Source organism: Leucopleurus acutus, assembly GCF_964270905.1.
Source record: "Leucopleurus acutus genome assembly, chromosome: 5".
Taxonomy (NCBI): domain Eukaryota; kingdom Metazoa; phylum Chordata; class Mammalia; order Artiodactyla; family Delphinidae; genus Leucopleurus; species Leucopleurus acutus.
Window position 1 is genome coordinate 125748679 of NC_139147.1, and position 8934 is coordinate 125757612.

The window sequence follows — 8934 nt, forward strand, 5'->3', positions numbered from 1 at the left end:
ATAAAGAAACCCAGAAGGGATCTCACAATGAACTGCGAACTTGAAGACATAGCAATAGAAAGTATTCAAAATGAAGTAGAGAGAGAGAAAAGACTGAAGAAAAAGAACAGCATATTGAGTCGTGGGTCAAAGTCAAGTGGCCTGGTAAATGTGGAATTAGAGTCCCAGAAAAGAAAAAAGGATTGGGGAGGCCATAAAAATAGTTGAAGAGATAAAGAATAAAAAAGTTTCCAAATCTGATAAAGACTATAAACCTACAGTTCAAGATGTTTACACACGGAGCTAGTACAGTGCAAAGATGAAGATTTTGGACTTGGGAATAGTCAGATCTAGGTTCCCACCATGTTTGCAACATCCTGTCTATGTGACTTAGATGGTTTACTTAAGCTGTCTAAACTTCAGTTTCCTCATCTGCAAAGTAGAGATAAAAATTGCACAAGAGCTTCCCTGGTGGCGCAGTGGTTGAGAGTCCGCCTGCTGATGCAGGGGACGCGGGTTCGTGCACCAGTCTGGGAAGATCCCACATGCCGCTGAGTGGCTGGGCCCGTGAGCCATGGCCACTGAGCCTGCACGCCCGGAGCCTGTGCTCCGCAACAGGAGAGGCCACAGCAGTGAGAGGCCCGTGTACCGCAAAAAAAAAAAAGAAAAAGAAAAAAAATTACACAAAAATAGTCATTGTTTTATGGTTTCTAATAGAAAAATATTGGCAATGACTTAAATGTTTATCTATAAGACATGGTTAAATTAGTTGTGGTATAGCTATATTATGGAATATTATACTGATGACAAAAAGAGGGATGTCTATATGAATTGGTATGGAAAAGTCTCCAAGAATACTGCTATATGAAAAAGCAGGTCATGTGGTATGACTTCACTCAGGTATTCAAAAAGTGTGTATAGATACGTATCTGTGTCTATAATAAAGATACAAAGGGGCCTGGAAGGATGCTCATCAAATTGCCTCTGAAAGAGAATGAGTCATGAGAGAGGGCAAAACACCTCTCTCATATTTATCTCTGTAAATTACTGTAATGCCTGAATTCTTTTACAATGACTGTGAAATGATTTTTGAAAGAGGGAAGATAGAAGCAATATGATTTTGAGAGTTTTCCTCAGGCTACCCATGCTGATGGATGATGAATGAGATGCTGGAAGATCATATGAACAGGTGATATGTCAATTTAAAGAAATCACTCCCCTCCTGAAAATCCTTCTGAGGCTCTGTTACCTAGGGAATAAAACTCAGCCCCTGAGCAGGGCTCATAGGAGCCCCTATGATCTGGCCATGCCTGATTTTTCCGAGTTAATTTTCCACCACACACACCTGAGAGCTCTTCCCCCTCTTGAAAGCTGGCCAACTCTTAGTCATTCTTCTGTACTTGGATTATTTAGTACATTCTTTACTTCTCTGCTCTCTCTCTCCCTACCCTGGAAGAGTTACTTACCCCTATGCTATCTCTTACCTACGCATACTTCCACATTGGCATTTATTAAAATGTAGTGCTGCTGTGTAATCATGTGTGAATTTAGGGAAAAGGGCTGGTAAAATTCATTTTTGAGGTCTCAGTGCAGGGCCTAGTCTATGGCAGGTACTGAATAAATAATCCGTTTATCAAATGAATGAATGAATGAATGGATGAATGAACGAGAAGACAGAGACTTCAACTCTATGCACATCTATTAGAAATAGCATTCATAATGGAAGTCTTACTGTATTGGAAGTATAGAGAGACACCTTTTTAGTTGTTTTAATGATCTCATCTCTGAGAATTAAGAAAACAACAAGAAGAACTTTTCATCTAGATTCAATTCTGACATAGAAGTTGTATTAATTTGCTACAACTACCATAACTAAGTACTGCAGACTGGGTGGCTTAAACAATGGAAGTTCATTTTCTCACAGTTCTGGAGGCTAGATGTCCAAGATCAGTGTCCACAGGTTTTGTTTCCTCTGAGGCCTCTCTCCTTGGCTCACATGGAGGCCTTCTCACTGTGTCCTCATATAGTCTTTTCTCTGTGTACATGTACTCCTGGGGTCTTTTTTGTGTGTCCAACTTTCCTCTTCTTATAAGGACACCAGTCTGGTTGGATTAGGGCCCACCCTAATCACCTCATTTTAATTTAATCACTTCTTTAAAGGCCTTATCTCCAAATACAGTCACATTCTGAGGTACTGAGGTTAGGACTTCAACATGTGAATTTTGAGGGGACACAACTCAGCCCATAACTGGAGTGCTGAAAACCTCAGAAGAAAATGGTCATGTCATTTTGGAACTGGTAGTATTAACAGACTGTACCACAGGTGTTAAGTGGGTAAAACTGTAAGAAGACATATTTAAGACAAAGACAATTCAAATAAAATCACATGGCTAGAAACTTTACATACGAAAGTACTGTTCAACAATTTCATAGGCTGAAATATAAGGCAGTGAGACCACTATCATCTTTTGTATTCAAGAGAAGAATTTTTGCATTGAATGGGAATTATGCTCAATGACCTTGCAAGCCCCTGCCAATTCTCGGTTTTTAATTTGACTTTACCCAGTCCCCAGAGTGCAAGACAAGGAGATAAACAGAATTCAAATCCAATCTCTCCTCAATGAAATAGGAAGTGCAAAAGAAGCTCTCTTGAAGACTGGAAGGGAAAGTGGGAGATACCAAAGGGGACCACCCGTGGCAGATGGTGAAGTGGGCTTGCTTTGACTCTTGGCACCCTCCTGGAAATATTGCTAGCTCCTGTGGTCATACCTAAGACAGGAGGAGGCTGGTTGCAGATTTTTGTTGTCTTTGTTCCTGTGCCAGTGAGGACTGAGCCCTTACTGAGACCTTTTCCTGTTGCTTCCGCATTGCCTGGTTAAGGCAATACTTGGAGGCATGCGCCTTCTGACTCTTTGAAGAGGGACACCCTTGCTTGTCCCTATTCAGAGCCATAATGTGAATTGGGAGGAAATATCAGCTGACCATCAGGCTTAGTCTATCTTTGTTAAGAAACTGTTCTTTGAAAGGAATATTGGAACTGTTGGGATACAGTCTGCAGTAACCAGTGCTGCTTTATTATACAATCCACACTGGTTTCCCACCCCACTTTTTTTTTTATTGAACTGGTTACTCAGTCATACTAAACATGGAATAAAGTGAAATAAATAAATATATAAAACTCGGAGTGCACAGAGTCTTTTCACTGTCAAGCTGGCTCAAATGTTCTCAATGTTTATCGGAGAGCTTGGATGCCCTGGTGAAAATAGCATTGTGCAGTGAAACAGAAAATAAGATGTCATGGCAAACTAAACATCTTCACTTTCTGGACAAATATCTAAGTTGACTGGACCATAGAGAGGAGGCTGGGGAATGACCAGAGGGAGGATGCCTGGCTTCCTCACCCCATGTTTTGGGCCTCCCTGGGGTTCAGGTGAGCAGTGGGTGAAATTCACTGACACCTGACTCCTGTTAAAGCTTCTGGCAACTTCTGGCAGGCTCAAGTCTACACTTAGGTGGCTCCTTTGTATGTTGTGAAAGTAAAGATGGTTAGTTTGCCGTGACAGTTTATTTTCTGTCCTACTGCACAGCGTTATTTTAACCAAGGAGGCTTACTTATTCCCTCCTTGATAAACTCTCTGGGACTTGATATCTGCAAATGAATCCCATTAAAATGAATGGGTATGAAAATAACCGTGTGTGTGTGTGTGTGTGTGTGTGTGTGTGTGTGTGTGTGTGTGTGTGTAGAAAAGAGAGGATGAGAAACAGAGGGGAGAGGACGAAAAGGCAGATAGATCCACATTCACTTATTAGCTTGTGATTTAATATGTGTACCACCCCCCAATTAAAAGTGGGGATAACAATACTACTAATCTCAGGGGGGCACTTATGAGGATTAAATAAAATACCTGGATCTTACCAAGCACCCCATAAACAAAAACAAATGAGTACCTGGCCATATTAAGCTCTCTATAAATGTTAACTATTATTTCATTTTTTATAAAAATGTAAGGAGGAAAAGAAGGGAAACAGAAGAGAAAGAAATTTTAAAATTAAAGAACACATTGGAGACCAAGGAGAAAAGATAATCTTATTTATTTACAAGGATTATATCCATGAAGTCAAATTCATTCATTCTTTCAGAAAACAAGGGCAGACACCTATGAAACACTAACGAAAGTACATAATGCAGGAAGGTAGCATACATGGTCAGTACTCCACTAATATCTCTCAAGTCCTTCACCATTCCCCTGCATGATAGTTCTTTGGATTCTTTCATCCTCAACAACTAGAACTTGTACCTGTTTGTAAGAGGGCTTTCCTCAGGCTACTTAAAACCCGTTTGGGCTGAGGCCACAGAGAACCCAACATGCCTGAAGATGTTCGCCCTCTTGAGAGTAGCCCTTGACTGAAGGGTGACACCCTTGCTTCCCCTCCATCTTTTTCTTGGTTCACTTTCCCCATTCCCTTCCTGGTTTCTCCTGACAACATATCCTAATGAATCAGTTTGTTAGGGAACTGTTGACTGAAACTCAAAATAACTGCTTGCATGAGTTGTCTCACAATAGGAGGTCCCGATAAGGAACCTGGTGCTGTTGCCAAAACTAACCTGGAGAATTCGGGAGGGGCCAAATGGAGGGAGGAGATGCCAGCCCATAATATGTCCTGCCAACCTCCCAGAAACACTCATGTTGGAATCCATCTTGGCTGAGAGATGCGCGTACCACCAGGAAGGCCCCTGAGTCAGACCAAATATAGGCACAAGCAAGATGATTGGCCAGAGACAACCCGGAAAGCTAACCTCATTACCAGAAAACCTGAGACTGAGAGCCACATGGCAGAGCAGTGCTCCTGGGCTCCCTTACCTTGATGTTTCTCTGCTTGAGCACCCCTTTCCAATAAAGTCTTTTGCTTTGTCAGTACATGTGTCTCCTTGGACAATCCATTTCCAAGTGTTAGACAAGAGCCCACTCTCAGGGCCTTAGAAGGGTCCCCCTTCGGGTAACAACTTTAGCATGAATTCTTATCTCAGACTCTGTTTCTCAGGAATCTAGTGTAAGACTAGGATGTCCCCAACTTATAACTAGTGGTTTTCCAAGAAAAGTTTTGTAAATCAGTTTGGAAATCAACAAATATTATCGTGTAGAAAGTGTATTAGAAATGTTGTTAGAATCCACAAAGCTGTTCTAACCCATCATGCATTTAAAATACTGAGCATTTGCTGCAAAACACTGTACAGAGCTTTACTGTTGCTTTACCTGCAACAAAATTAACAGGGGAAAAACGAAAATGAGAGCAACGACAACAAAAAGCAGTTTTCCCTGAGCCTCAGTAAAGACTTAGGCTTGGGCAAATTTCTAGGGATTTCCAGGAGTATGAGAAGTTGGTAAAACAGGTTCTTTTCTGTCTAGTTTTTCTTTCCTTCCCTTCATGCAGATGCACCACAGATAAGCACCACTGTTTCCTTTCAAAGCAATGCAGGGTCTTTTTGATAACAAATAACATAGGGAACAGCAACATGGAGGAGGACCCAGCGGGGAGGGAAGCAGGGGAGGAGGGAAAAGGGAAGAGATATTCCTTAGGATCAGAGCAGGGGTTAAAAAAAGATTTAAGAGAATGACTGTAAACATGGGGGGGAAGAGATGTCGAGGGGGAAAGTCACCAAGCAGTGCACACAGAAAGACAAAAAAGAACCTTCCATAGAAGCCTATGAAGAACCCCGGAATAAGGAATTGAGGATGGAGAGAAAAGTGTTCTAGAAAGGCTTGAGGAAGGTTTCTTCCTCAGTTTCTTCTGGACATCTTTCCTCTGGTTGCCTTCCCCTCTGTGGTGTAGAGTTCAGTTATCTTCAGCAGATTGTTTGCCCCATTTGGAGAACTACAGTTCATGGAAAGGTGTTGTGAGTCTCTTTCTCTCCTGGATTCTGGAGTTCTTCACATACTGTTTGACTGGCAGCCAACTGCAAACACATGAGTGAGTCCAGCAGACCCATACAACTGAGCCCAGCACAAATCGTCCACCCACAGAATCATGAGTGAAATAAATAGTTGTTGTTTTAAGCCCTAAGTTTTGGCGTGGTTGTGTAAATCTGATACTGTATTGCTCATGATAATGCATCTATTATTATAAAGAGCATGATAATGCAAATTATGCAAAAGTTGTGTTACTATTACTTGCAAGGAACATGATCCTGGTTTGAAATGAAGTTTTTAGCTTTTCATTTATTAGTTCCTTAGGTTCTATAATCAGCTCAGTCTTCCGCTTAAATCACCAACACACACATTTAGAAACAGAGAGTTTAGACCTGACTTCTCCAACAGCTGTGGAGAGCCCTAATTATTAGCACGGCATCGTCCTGGTTCAATATTTACTCCTCAACTCTCCATCTAGACATTCCTCATCGCTTGTGTCAATGAGGGTCCATTTAGAAAAACAAAACCGCATTATTTATTTATTTGTTTATTTATTTATTGGAGTATAGTTGCTTTACAATATTGTGTTAATTTACACTGTACAGCAAAGTGAATCAGCTATACGTATACATATATCCCCTCTTTTGGGGAAGGTTATTTATTTTAACAGAGGGAACTTAATATAGGGAATTGATGAAACAGTTATTGGAAGACTCAGAAGGCAAACAAGGGAACACTGCAGTAAGAAGCCACATAGCCCAAAGGCTAGGAAAACAAAGTGGTAGAGGTCGAAGTGGTTTTCAAAACTAGAAGCTTGGAGGAGCCCCATGGAGCTGGGACTCTTTCTTCTCAGGAGAGGGCACTGCCTAGATAGTGCCAGTACTATGCAGGGATGCAGGGAGACTATTTCTGGGAGTGCTAGGAGAAGCTGGAGACTGGAAACTGTTGCTCCTGGAGTGAAGACCCGTTGCTGGGGCATCCTGATAGGAGTGAACAAGCAAGCAGGAAGGAACCAGTCCCTTCTCCCTCCTGTTTTCTAGCCTCTCTCTGGAGTTTCTATTCATAAAATCTAACAGAAATCATTCATTTATGGCAAAGAAAAGTTGTGGTCTCAGAGTCCCAGTGCCAGCATCACAGAACAGCATATTGACGGGTGGGTTTGGAGCTAAGATATAAGAGCTTAAGATCTGGCATTCCCCATCTTTATCTTAAAGATTCCCTGAGCATGTCTTTCTTCTCTTTTCTCTGTGTCCAGCTGGACTTAAAATAGCAAAATCTCCAAGCACAGAGTTGATGCTTAACCACTTTTGTTTGAACAAATGAATATGAGGCTGCAGAGTCATTTTTTAAACACCCTCTTTGTGTTAGACGCTGTACTGAGCACTTTTTATGTTTATCTTCTTTGATACTCACAAAAACCATATGAGGAAGGAGATACTTTTTCTCTTTGTGTCAGTCAGTGTACAGTCAGAAAAGCAGAAACCCATCTAGGTATTTCAGACAGAGGGAATTTAATACAGAAAACGGTTTACAAAGTTGTAAGGTCTGGAGGAACAAAAGGGGAAGGTGATGCTTCTCAGAGCTCATCGGTGTGAGCTCACTACTGAGATTGAAAGAGCTCTGTTGCTGCACCTGTGTGATGGGTCGAACCAGTGTTATTACTGCTGAGCACAAAGCTTGGATGCCCCTCCCTGCACCGTTGCTACAGCAACTGCCTCAGCTATAGTAACCACGGTCACTATTCTAGGGACTGGTAGTTACCTGCTGTTGCTGCTACTGCTAAAACCTGTTGTTGTAGTACTCACCACTATTTCAGGAAACTGTAGTCACCTGCAGGAGACTACAGTCCCAATGTGATCATTGCTAGATCCAGAAGCAGAAAAATAGCTTCTCTCTTCCATCTGACTTCCAATCTTTGGCCGACTTTAACAGAAGTCAACAGGCAAGGGAGTTTGGGAAATGTAGTTTTCAAGCTTCTAATCCCAGCAGTATACAGAAGAGTATGAAAGAACAAGTGTGGGGTTGAGAGCCAAAGATAAATATCTGGAATTTTCCACCCCTTTGGCTACTAAACACCTGTATATACTTTTCTGCTCTTTTAAACTTTCACCAACAATATTAAGAAAAACTCATGCTTCAACTTAATACGATGCAACCATCCCTTATACAAACCAATATACTTTTACCCTCTTCCTAAAAGAAGATATATGAAGTCCAATATCCATCTCTGGTATACATCTCAATTGGACCAGTTCAATATTTTGTTCATCTTCCTTGGTCTAACAGCCTTATAATCCACTTCCATGTATATTACTTAGGGTTTTGCCAATATAAATGAAAAAAATCCTATAATTATTTAGGTGTACGAAGTATCCTTTAAGGTCAGACTTTAAGATTTTTGTCCCTAAAATTGCTGGAATCTGATACTAAGAGTGTGATACTGGATCTGAGTCTAGAGGCCATAAAAGGTGGAGAGACTAAATCTTGAGAAGAATCTGCATCCTTTTGTAAGGCAGCTGCCTTGGGTGAGGTTATTACCAAGGTCTTCTTGCAAGAGAAGACTAGTCTTCTCAGCTGGAGGAAGAGGGACTGGCAAGAAGACTTGGGGGATCAGGAGTTTCTCAAATTTGCATGAGTCCATCCAAATGGCCCCATTCCAATTCTCAGGGTCCCACCTGCTCCTTCTAAATAAATCCTCAAACTCTCACATAAAAGATCGATGAGTTCATGAATTCAAATTACATTTTAATTCTCCAAACTGTGGGATAGAATTTGGGGCTGATATCAGACCTGTGGCTAAAGAGAGAAAAAATCCTTTAGTATCATCACAGAAGCTCTCTAGTTCTGTGACCAGACCTTGAGCTGAGAGACTAAGGCCCTAAGCTTGTCATGTTCTTTCTGTAATGTCTCCAGGAAGGTCAGACACACGCATCCCACTCATAGTCCTGTAGTCTTCATTCCCACCATCACCCCATCCTGCTGTTATAGAAATCATTCCCTTTATTGCAATGACCCATAAGTACTCTCTGGGACCTCCGTAGCAATT